Source organism: Cyprinus carpio, chromosome B3 (assembly GCF_018340385.1).
Source record: "Cyprinus carpio isolate SPL01 chromosome B3, ASM1834038v1, whole genome shotgun sequence".
Classification (NCBI taxonomy): Eukaryota; Metazoa; Chordata; class Actinopteri; order Cypriniformes; family Cyprinidae; genus Cyprinus; species Cyprinus carpio.
The window spans coordinates 44,494,666-44,508,030 of NC_056599.1; the positions used below are offsets into that span (position 1 = coordinate 44,494,666).

General features: G+C 35.5%; 1 long non-coding RNA gene across 1 annotated transcript; it reads left to right on the plus strand.

Annotated features, from left to right (window-relative positions):
• Window positions 1-2,918: 2,918 nt before the first annotated feature.
• On the plus strand, window positions 2,919-5,996 carry LOC122136908. The gene is made up of 3 exons (XR_006154394.1): window positions 2,919-3,263; window positions 3,438-3,471; window positions 5,948-5,996. It is a non-coding gene; the product is annotated as an uncharacterized LOC122136908 (long non-coding RNA).
• The last annotated feature ends 7,369 nt before the right edge of the window (window positions 5,997-13,365 follow it).

Here is a 13,365-nt window from a genome sequence, read left to right on the forward strand (position 1 = left end):
ACCTCAAATGTTGTCTTGACCAATTCGATATTGGCTTTGCTCGGGTGTTGCGATGTTTGTCCTGCCCATTAACAAATCATATGTTATCTTATCAATCACGTGGTCTGAATTTTCCCACTCTTGCAGGGTATATTTTGGACATGATTCCTATAACAAGAATATGATACATTTGACAAATAACAGATCGTCAGAAACTTTTCAAGCAAGAAGATTCGAACTTACACATACTAAACATGAATATGAATCCTTAAGCTATTCAATAGTTATTAAAAAGACACACAATAAGCGATTCGAAACATGATAGTCAAATGTGTGGGTTACATATATGATATGGAGTCAAGCAATGGACTGATATTCATTTATAAGTCTTTTTTGAGTTCATTTTGGTGCATCTACATCTGTAAAAGACAGTTTCTGTGGCATTCTTTGACAAAGGATGTTCTGTGTAGACCAGAGGTTAAAAGGTCCCCTTAAAGGAATATCAGTCTGGTTCTTTTCTTCTAGGTGGGGGGTAGTCAATCCAAAGAGCTTGTGATCGTGATTTCTATCATGGATTTACATTGATGGTCCAAAAGATGCACAGCATGACCATCACATCTTGATTACTTGCCCCAAATTTGACAATCTCCTTTCCGAATTGGATGTTCTTTTGTTCTAATGTTGAAAGCTGTTCAAGCTGCTAATTAGTGGACTTGCTTCCGACTTGTGGTGCTAGGAATTGATTTACAACATCCTGTTGCCTTTCTGTGGAATTCGGCTCCTCGTGTTTCAACCATGCTCCCGATCGAATCTTTAATTTGTCTGATTCGGGTCTGACATCCTACACCTGTCTAAATGACAGGATTCACTGTCTGGTGGCTGTTCTTCTGGCTAAATCTACATCTCAAATGGAACAGAATGTCATTGGCCATCTGAGAAAAGTTTTGAAAACGCAAAAGACCTGTAGAACACATCTATACTGGAGTGAATTTATTATTCTAAATTGTAATTTTTTGCTTTCATTCTATTGAAAAAATCCTGAAAATAACATGAGGTGTGAAAAAGATTGAATTTTGTTGGATAACTAAATGTATTGAACCATAGAGAATAAAAGGAATGTATTGTAGAAATAATACTAAGGTGCCTTTTGTCATTGTCATGGGACACATGCAGTTCAATTTATGCAAATAATGCCGTCAAACAAGTTTGATGTTTCTGATGATACGGTTCACAAATTTCTGGACAGTCAAGTACTGAGAGCAGAACACACCTATTTTGTTAAAACACAAACAGTATATGGCTGTCTCCTGCCTGAAACTATAATTTGACTGCAATGAAACAAAAATAGCTCCTTATAATGGATGCCCATTTTATTTTCTTTAGTAAACAGTTATACTCATAATGCTCATAACAATATTTTACCTTACCCTAAGCCTACAGCTCACACAAAACTCCAGGCATTTTTAGATTTTCAAAACACTTTATTCTGTATGATCTGTAAGCTTGTTTCCTCATGGGGAACTAACAAATGTCCCCACAAGGTAAACATTTACTGGAATTACTGGGGTCCCTATAATGTCGTGAATATCAGTACACACACACACACACATACTGTTTGATGTATAAATATTTTATACCAGTCCAGTTTAATATGCAAACATGAGAGTTAGCATGTAGTCATGTGGAGCATGTTATCACAATGGGGACCTGCTGATTATAAAAAGTATTTAAAAATGAATGATTGAAATCATTTGAAATCATTTATATTTTTGGACCGCATTTACACTTTAAATTTATTACATACTGTGAGTGCTTACATGTTTTTCAGTGTGGGCAAACAGATTGTTTTTGTTGTTCTTTTTTATTTCATTATTATCTGAAGGGTATTCTGTCAAATCTGCCATAACCTGAATTAATAAATCTGTATTATATTAGATATGTCAGTCTTTTTAATAGCTTGAGTTCAATAGTTTGACAGCTTTACTGTTCCTACATCTCTATTTCCTGTTTTATTCTGGCCATTGTTAAAGTGACGGTTGAAAAGTAATTACTTCAAAACTGAAAGTACATTATATGTGAGGTTCCTGAACCAGAGAACAAAACATCACATGATCTCAGACTGCCTCTAAGGTAAGATTCATCTCCTCGAGAAAAATCTGTTAATTGTAAATATAAGATGTAAGGCATTTCAGGGCTAATGGGTATAGTTGCTAAAGTTGTAGCCTATAAAATGATTTTGAATAACTGTCAAATTTAATTTTTTTTCTATTTAATTTATTACAAAGAGTTTCTTTCAGGTGAATGATGAATAATGTTATATGTGAAAATGAAAATGTTGTGTTGTGGCAAAAATGGAATGTTACTGCACTAAATACTGCGTTAAATACTAAATTATGAGTAATTTTTTTCTACGAGTAATGCTACACCACTTCAAATAACAAACAGGTATTAATTATCACCTCCTCTAATCTTCTCTTTTTCAGTGACTTTAAGGATTGAAATTAAATGTTCTGTTCCTCAAAGTATTAAAGTGATAGAAAAGATTTGATATTGCTTTGATTATATTTACAAACATTGTCCAAATTAAGCCTAACACCTAAAAATCTGCATATATAAATTGTTTTGAAATGAGGTTCTGTCACTATAGGTGACAAAAGAAATTAAAAATATGTAGACCTAACCTGAGTCCATTAATTATTATTATTATTATTTTTTTTTTAGAAATAACACCTCTTTTAACAGGAAGAGGAAAACAACCATAGATATTCTTGCTATAGGAGGTACTGTGTCAAATTAGCTTTCGCCACTTTGGTAAAGGGAAGGCACACTAAGATAAAGATTAGCATTTCAAATATTTAATATAGATCCACAGATGAAGATGACAGGGTATTCCACAAACTAACAAATAACAAAAAAAAAATAAAATAAAAAAAAAATGAACAAAGGATAGTCCTTAAATAGTTGACTAGATGAGGGTAGCACAGGTGAGAGTTAACTAATGAGACAAATAAACTAACTGAAATGATGAAATAAACAGAACAGGAACACAACTATATAAGGGCAAAAGGGGAAGACACGGGCAGATCACAAAACATAGAACACAAAAACATACACTAATGTATAAATAGCACAGGCAGACTATGGTATTTTATTATATTTTATTTAGCTGCATTTTGTTAACTAGAATTTCTAGCTAATATCTTTATTTCAAAATAAGGACAAAGGTGTTGCTGGGATGTGGCTATTTAAAGAATCCAAACAACCCCCTCCTCCTCCATCTCCAGGTACAGTGAAACAAATGGACATAATTCATTCTGGGTGATCAATCAGCAAAATATATAGTGTAAAACTAACTATATAAAAAAAATTAAAATAAATATATGTAAAAAATAAAATAACCCAAATTAATAAACATAATAAGAATTTTAACTGAGTAAATATTTGTTTTGTTTAAACAGAGTTTCACAGACCCTGGAGGTCCTTGGACTGGAAGTAAGTTCTGAAAACTACTTTTTCTATTATAACAGAATATGCTTATTGCTCAACTCTTGAATACATTATTTTTATTGGGCAATCACAGCATTCTACCATACTATATTTTTTGCAATGACCATGACCACTGTTTTAGGCTTCCAAAATAGGAGACTATAAGCCTTGGTCCAGGGTTCCTCGATAGGTGGCCTGCGGGCCGGAGAAAAATGTTTGGCCCGCACTTATTTCAAATAAAGTGTCATGAAAATTCAAACGCAGCATCAGAAAGCGACGTTAACTTACATTGTGTCTACACCGGATGCGAGGCGCGACGCAACAAAATACAACAGAACTTATTATAATCAGTGATGCTGTCTACACTGGATGTGGCGCAGCATGACAAATCCCAGACAGAAAACTGTTGACTCGTTCTATTTATGAGGTGCTGACACAAACTTCAAATGATTTGCAATGCTTTATCGTGTCCAGTGTAGATAAACGATGTGACAGCAAAAACATGGCAAGTGTGAAGTAAAGAAAATAGATTATTCAAATGTGAATGGACTGAACAGTTTTGAGATAGTGAGTGATACAATCTTTGTTATGGATGTTGTTTCGCAGTGAGTTCACAGTTTTAACGTAGTTTGCGTTAGCAAATGTTTTTTTCAAGATCTGAGGTAAAATATCTATTGTTGTTTTTACTATGGTTATAAAGATCACGCAAAATAATATTCAAACTCACAATATACACTTTTAAAACTGAATAAAGCACATAATCATTACCTAAAATTATCACTGTCATGTAATAATGGCTTTTGTATGTGTTCCTGCTGCGACGTCGCAGAAAATAAAAACCATTTCTAAAATAGAATTCCATATCCCTTATTGTCACGTGTCGCTGTCGCGGGTGGTAAGGACAAAAACTACATGGAAAAGATACTTTTTATCGTGTCGAGCACCAGTCCTGGCTTGGGACACACAGTGTGTGACTCAGTTTGATCCCCCCCAAAACTTCAAGTAATAAAAATATTAATGCCTGACAGATCTAATAGGTCTTCTATCTGCAATTAGGGAAAGTGGAGAGGAGATCCAGTCTGGAGATGAGCAGGAACATTTGATTTACATGGCAGACATGGAGATCCAAATCTTTTTAATATTCAACAGGCAAAGTTCTTCTGTATCTAAATGAAAAAAAATCATAATTGTTTGAATAAAAAACCCTAAAATTATTTTGTGACCATCTTTTGATTATTTTAACACAAGCAACAATAATATAATAACTGTAATATATATATATATATATATATATTAATTATATATATATTCTAGATATATTACACTATATAATCAAATCATTACTCTTTCTTTCGGAACATGCTGCACCAACTCCTTTAATCAAGCTCTTGTTTCTGTCCAGGCTAGACCTATTGCCAGACGCTAATCTTGGCAGGTATTCCAGCCAGTTCTATCAAACATTTACATAATCCAGAACACGGCAGCAAGATTAATTTTTTAATGAGGCTGAATCAAGATTACACTAGTCATTAAACCTCTATTATATCAATTTGCACTGGCTACCTAGCTGCTATTTTAAAATTACAAGGCATTGAATGTTTAATCATACCAAAACCACCACTGCTAATATGCACCCCTTTACCTAAAATGCATTATATTCATACTTATTGTGCCCTCTAGAAACTTTGGGTTCTGGCAAGTGAACGTCACTTGATTGTGCCATCCCAAAGAAGCACAAAGTCACTTTTTACGGACTTTTTATCTTAAATGTTCCCTTCCTGGTGGAATGACCTGCCCACACTCAATCCGAGCTCAATTAGCCATCTTCAAGAATCGGCTTCAAAAGCACATTCTATTCATCTTTATTTGACCCTCTCATACTTTTGCACTCACTATTCTAATTCTATTTAAAAAAAAAAAAAAATCTACCTTTCTAATCTTTTTGTATTTCTATCTATTTTCTTTTCATTTGTATTATACAATTATAAAAAAAGACCTATAGACACTAGCTTGCTCTATTCTTTTTTCTATTTTATGCTTATTTTTCTTTTTATTGGATTATATTTTTTTAAAAGCCCCTTGCTACCGTAATACGCATTTAGGCTAACTGCAGACTTGTTATAGCAGTTATATATCATTGCTCTTTTGTTGTTTTGATTGCTTCCATTGTCCTAATTTGTAAGTCCGATTTGGATAAAAGCGTATCTGCTAAATAACCTAAATAATCAATGTATATATTTATTTATTAATATATATATATTATTAATATATATATACCTATATTTTATATTATATATTATATACTATTAATATTTATATTATAGTTCAGTGGCCCTTAATGCTTGGTACTTTTTGGCAGATATTTGGCCCATGGCGGAAAACTATTGAGGCGAACCTGCCTTAGTTTCTAATAATATAAATTTCTAGAATACTATAGTATATATGTTTCCTCTTTATTTACTTTTAAAACTCGTCTTTTTAGTGAGGATAAACAAAAATCTACCTGACAGCCAATAAACATGTTTCAAACCGTATACGAACCCAGAAGTTGGCACTCTGAGAATTCTTTCTGTATACAGACCACAAGGGCTGGAAAATCAAGCGTTAGTTTCAACTCTGTGGATAGTGCTTCAAGGGCCGCATCACTACCAGGCGCCTGGCACAGCCAGTAGAACTATCATATGTTTCACTCGTGAAGTAAGTTTTGAATCTATGTATCCTTACAGTATTAACATAAAAGTATAAAATATTTTAAATCTTCTCATTCCAAAAACCCAAAAACCTATAAAGTGAAGAAGGACAGCCCTGACTCCTACTTCCCTTTCAATTTCACTGACATCTTGCTGGAATGCACGGAGAAAAAATAGAGAAAAGGGCATAGTAAATAGGGAATGACATCATCAAATATATTAAAACGGTCACATCAACAGTGGTTATACTGTAAGTGTATTAATGCGGAATTTAATTTGAGAACTTTAATTCAAGCAAATAATGTAAACTTGAAGATTTTTCATAATTTGAACAATTTTCATAATTTTCTTGACTATAGGAATGTCATGGTTGAAAAACTACACCATTTCAACTGATCTATAACAGTTCAAACCTTGTTCAGTTCCATACATTCACATAGTTTATTGTGTGCATTTGTCTGTTCAGTTTAACCCATTAAAACCAATTACCAATGAAGACCCGAAATATATCAAGAACCCCACTCTGAAAGACAGGATTCACTGTCTGGTTGCTGTTCTTCCTGCTAACACTGTTTCTATGATGGATGACAACATAATTAGGCAAATGAGTGATGTTCGTAAGGAAGCAAGAGACTTGGGTAAGTCATATAGAATACATCGATATTATGAACAAAGTGGTATAAATGAGTGCATAAAAAGATAAAAGATCAGATTTGTAATGTTATTTAGTATTGCCCTTAAGAAATTACATTATCCTACAGTATCTGATTATCCTTTACACCAATTCACATCCGCTTGGCTTTTAATATAGTGTGTTGTCTTCTTGAGCATTAGTGAATGTTTGCACCTATCGTAATATCTCTGTACGAGTCCATCAGTTGTCCTCAGTTGTCCTCTGTGTAAAAAAAACTGGATCTCAGCACCATATAGACACTTTTGGGAAAAGAAGGGATGTAATGTTAAACTTTTTGAACATTTGTTCGAAACTTAGGCAGGATGGTTTGGTATTTTGGGCGTATCCGTAATCACTGTTCATTGTACCACAGGGCATTCCTCAAGGTCATAATCATGACCAAGGTTGATGAATCATGTCCACTAGTCAAAGATGATCTTAAAAAGATCTACACAAGCAAAAAAATTAAACAAAAGGTATTGTGCTTTTTAATTTCTGACCATGGTAAATATAAGAATGATTAAATTTGGCATTGTATTACAGTTTCTTGTACTTGTAAGGTTTTCATAGTATATGATATTAGATGATCAGTGTTGGATTCGAACTCACTGCATATCCAATGTGGCAGATTTGAAAAATAACAATAATATATATATATTCATTTTCTCTATACATATACATATACATAAATAATAAAAAAAAAAAAATACATCTATCTATCTATCTATACTCTTTGCAGATGGAAGTGTGTTCTATCAAGCTGGGAATTCCTGTGAGCTGCATTTATCAAGAACTACCATGAGGAACGACCCACCAATGACAAAACAAAAAATATTATTATATATACATTCAATAAAAAAAATAACTAACCTTACTAAAGAAAGTATAGAAGATCAAGTATACCATAATTAAGTGCCCCTTGAATCTGTAAGAGTTTTGAATCCCAGGTTGTGTAGGATGTTTTCCTGATGGGCAATTTATGCATACAATTAAATATTAATTATATATATGTAAAGTATAAAAAACTATGGTAGCCAATTACATCTGTTGTTAGCGGTAGTTTATAGGTATATAATAGTACACCATTTTATAATTTAACAAGAAAGATACAGTTATTTACATATTGTTTTATTAATTATTTAGTTCATGATCAGGATATACTGTTATGTGTATAAAAGAATAGTTTCAGTGCTCTCTGGGTGAGGTATGCCATTGAATCTGCTTTTAGAAATAAAAATAATACCACATATTTGTATTTTATGTCACTAAGTCATTGTTTTTGTTTCATTGTGTTCGTTTTTTTTGTATTATTATTGTTTTAGTAGATTATGCAAATAATTATGCAAATAATTATAAAATATCAGATATATATATGAATTTAAAACTTTACTTTTATGTCTTTTCTTTTCACAATCATGAAAACCAAAAATTAAATTTCTATACCTAAATTCAAGATTATGATTCACTTAACATTTGATAAAATCTAAAATCTAAAAATGTCCATAATATCCATAATATCATTGTGTGAGAGCAATTGCAAAATAAATTTACAGAGTTCAGGGTTCAGAACAGCCCAATTAAAAGTAGCCAACCTCGTTGTACAACAAAATTACTATCCAGTCACAATTCGTTATTGATTAACTTGTAGGTAGTGAAGGTTGGCGAAATCACACTGAATGACACGCTTCCAGAAGCGCTCTCTCTCGCATGCGACTCCAGTTCCCTTTCAAGGTAACTTCGAACTGCGTCCTCTAGGGGTCGCTATGGGGAACGCCTCGTCGTGACCCGTGTCTGAAGCATACATTGAAAAAACACCAACAAGTTGGCCGGCGACAGCCCCTGACGTCACTATAGGCTGCGACTATAGATAAATAGGCGCCGGGGAGGAGAACAAAACGTCATTCTCTTCTTCGTCTTCATTGACTGTTCTGTTTGAAGCGTACAGCGTCTAGGAGTGCATGTTTCTTGCCAGAAGCTTTGCTCTGATACCTGCAGTTCACACGGCACACATACTATGGTGTGTGTGTGTGTGTGTGTGTAGTGAAGAGCAAGCACAAGTGTTCAGCTCGAGGGAAGTTGGAATGCGCTCTGCTGCGCTCATTGTGATGCATTCGCGAGACTCTGAGGGGATGTGAGTATTTCACTATTTACCAGAGTTTGTAGCAACATTTGCATGAGTGTGTTCACCTCTCGCAGGAATAGCGATGCATACGCGGCAGCAATTTTTGCTGGCACTTGATTTCTGTGGTAATCTAGCGACTGGGCGGAGTGTGTTTAGCTCCCGTGGGAGCTGAATGCATGCTGCGCGTTGTGTCGCGGTGAGAACATAAAGGATCTGTGGGAAATTTCTCCCTATCAGCAATTTCCTTTTGTTTATGCTGCACTCCAGCTTAAAAAAAAAGAATGTTTAAAATAAAACATAAAAAATCATTATCATCTGCATCCACAGATTCCAGCATACTAGTTATGACAACATCAAGGGGATGCATGAGAATGGTTATGAGAAGATGCCACCTGTTAAGGAGAACCTGCCATGCTCTCCATGGGGGAAGCATCTTCTCTTAAGATGTAAATCTATTAAGACTTTCTCCTTGCAAAGCGAGCACTAGCAAAACATTTAGAGGATGTGTGCATCCATGTCATTGTTATTTGATACCCGATGACACACACACAATCTTGGCGTTGGTTGTTTGGGCTTCTGCTTCCCGCAAGCTGTAGGAGGTTATGGATCACGCCGCGGCAAGGTTGGACTTGCCGTGGAAGCGTGCTAAGAAGGTGACACCACGAGGTTGTCTTGATGAGCGTTATCTTTCTGGCTATAGCCCTCCAGCTCAGGTGAGCCTTCCATTTCTTCCTGATCTCCATACAGAGATCAAGTAGAAATGGAAGAGGCGGTTTTTCTTACGCATCCAACAATTTCAGCATATGAGTATCCAATATCGAGGTGATACGCTAAAACGGTTTCAGGATGAGGTAGCTGAGTTGCGCCGCCCTGGCAGATATCGGGAAGAAAGTAAAGTGAGCTCAAACGTCACCAAAATCTGTTTCCGATCTACAAAAATGACTCAGCCCGCACCCAATCATCACATTACTTTCCCCCTCTCCGTTTAGATAAACCACACAGCGGTGACTCAGTCACCCGCACCCAATCATCACACGACTTACAATGACTCTAATTCTAATTCTTATTTTTTGCATGATGATATGATGACCATGGTCTATGGATGGTGTGTTGAGATTCTTTTTGAGTTTTAACAGTAGATTCAATGACGTTAGAGCTGATCTGTGCATCACAGCTCCAACATGGCCACCAAAGCTGATCGCAGCCGTTCTAGTCAATGCTTGTGTTTATACCAGCTGCACATTTCAGAAGCATCTCAGAGTCTTGTGGTCTCGCAAATCCAGTTGCTTTGGAACTGCGTGTAATAAGCTGCTTTTAAATGAACATTTAATTATAAAACAAAAGTTCTTCTTTGGCCAGATTATAGCCTACACTAGCATAAACAGGCTTAATTCCCTTCAAGCTTTATCTGGAATGTCACTGTTTCTGTCACTGCAACTTCCCGAACAGGCAATTTAAAAAAGGTCTAAAAATCAAATGATCTTTGTGAGGGGTGTATAACCAATCATATGTCATTATGTTGTACCCTTGTACATCAATACATATTGTAAATAATAAAAAAGTCAAATTAATGGGGAAAAGATAAAATTTAGTGTGGTAGGAAAAGGTGCACAAGCAACAGGAATGACCACAGCCTTGGGAAGATTGTCAGGAAAAGCCGATTCAAGAACTTGGGAAAGCTTCACAAGGAGTGGACTGAAGCCAGAGTCAGCACATCAAGAGTCACCATGCTAGGACGTCTTCAGGAAAAGGGCTACAGCAGTCACATTCCTAGAACCAAGCCACTCCTGAACCAGAAAAAATGTCAGAAGCATTTCACCTGGGATAAGGAGAAAAAGAACTGGACTGTTGCTCAGTGGTCCACAGTCCTCTTTTCAGATGAAAGTAAATTTAGCATTTGATTTAGAAATCAAGGTCTGGAGTCTGGAGGAAGACTGGAGAGGCACAGAATCCAAAGTCCAGTGTGAAGTTTCTGAAGTCAGAGATGATTTGGGGTGCTGTGACATCTGCTGGTGTTGGTTCATTGTGTTTTATCATGCTTCCATCTGCTGATAAGCTTTATGGAGATGCTGATTTAATTTTGCAGCAGGACTTTAGCACCTGCCCACAGTGCCAAAACAACTTCCAAAGGTTTTGCTGACCATGAATATTACTGTGCTTGATTGGCCAGCCAACTCACCTGACCTGAACCTCAGAGAATCTATGGGGTATTGTGAAGAGGAAGATAAGTAACATCTGAAAAACAATACAGAGGAGCTGAAGGCCGCTATCAAAGCAACCTGGGCTTCAATAACGCCTCAGCAGTGCCACAGGCTGATCACCTTCATGCCACGCCGCATTGAAGCAGTAATTCCTGCAAAAGTAGCCCCAACCAAGTATTGAGTGCATAATTAAACCTGCTTTGGAGATTTTGAACATTTTCTATTTGGTAAATCTTTTTTTGATTGATCTTTGAGAAAATATTCAAATTTTTTGAGATACTGAATTTTTAATTTTCCTAAGCTGTAAATCATAACCATCAGACTAAAAAAAAATCTCTTGAAATATTTCAGTTTGTGTGCATTGAATCTAGAAAATAAGAAAGTTAACTTTTTTGAATTAAATTACAAAAAATAAAGAACTTTTCCATGATATTCTAATTTTTTTAGATGCACCTGTATATTTCTTCAGTTTTATGTAAAGTATATGTAGAAGTAAGATAACCCTTTCAGTAGGTTTGCTATGTGTAGGTTTATGTAGGTTAAACACAGGGGTTAAATTGTGATTTGTTATTTGTTGTATTGTTATATAAAATCTTATATCAATTGACACACTGTAAAATATAACATGTTGAGAGAGTCCTCTGCTATGAATACTAAAATGCAAAATCATTCTAGATGCTGGCAGTGTGTAAAGCTACATCTGTCTGCAGGATTTTCACAATTATATTCAACAGACTTTTTAAAGCTTTTTTAAGACCTGCAAAAATATATTCTCTGCCAGTAGGAGGCAGTTTTGGGACAGAAATAGCAGTTTCCCTGGTAACAGCTGTACACAAAGCAGCGCTGCGCTCATAAACGCTACTTTATCGCATACAATGAAAATGACTCTGAAACTTATCTGAAGACAGTCGGTTCCCATGCACATACTGATTTTGCTGAGCTGGATGTGTTCCTAGGTCAACATAATTTGTAAACATTTTAATCAAAAAATTTAGTCTTGACCATATCCCTACATCTAAACCTAACCTTAACCATTAGTATTCCCTAAAATCAGAGGAAAATAAGTCAGGTTCTTCCGCTTCCCCTGATGTACAAGCACCAAACACTGATTGTAAGCCTAAACTTCACAAAATCTATAAACTGGTTCTTCAGGACCATGATTCATGATCCTGGAACATGTCGTACTTGATAAAATCAGGTTCTTCCGCTTCCCTTCAGAGATACATTCATATAAAAACACCCACGCAGCATCAGTGCTTGAATTAGTAAGAATGAGAAAAGTGTGAAAAAACAGCCTATATTGTTGAAAATGTACGATGAAATACCATCTTAAGACTTACAAGCTTAACCAAATTAACCTGCCCCAAAATAAACCTATATACATACAACTAAACAAATTGAAGTTAACACACCTACTGGAATTCATTACACATACATAAACATGCACAATAAAATATCAAACACCTTGGAAATTCCAGGCATGTGATGTTCTTTTAACACACACACCCACACACACACACACACACACACACACACACACATAGTTACTGTGTTTGCTCTGTCTTTGTTGGATCATTGTTGTGCTCACATTCATTTGTTTTCTCATGCAGTGTCTGCCGTCTCCCGTTTTCCTGTTCCACTTTCCTGCCACTGTTTTGGATATTCTTTGTCTGTGTTGGATTTTTCTCTGGACTGTTTTCATTGACTCCATTTCATCTTGCCCTTTGTAGTCACTGCGCTGCCGAGGATTTGTGATCTGCACCCATGACGTCTTGACTCTCATGTTGTTGTTTTTTGTTTTGTTCTTTATAAACTGTTTAAATTAATAAAACCAATTCCAGATGTAAATTTAAAATCATCAGGAGTGCTCAAATAGCCAGGTCCAGGATAAGGGTGAATACTACCAGACAAAAGTAAGCTAAGGGAATATGATCACCATCAAAACAACAAATGGTAAACAATTTCACAGAACGCTAATGGACAAAGCCACTTGTGATATAGTGTAAGCACTTTCCAGAAAAGAAATTAATCAATTACATTATAAACAAGTCCACCACCATCCTCCCCATCATTAGTAGATAACATAACACAACAACACGATTAACAGAAACAGGAATCAATCACAGAAATGAGCTTCCCTGCTTCACTTAGCATGAAACTAACACAAACACTTAGACAAGCATACACATGGACACGGACCAGCTGCCATCCTGA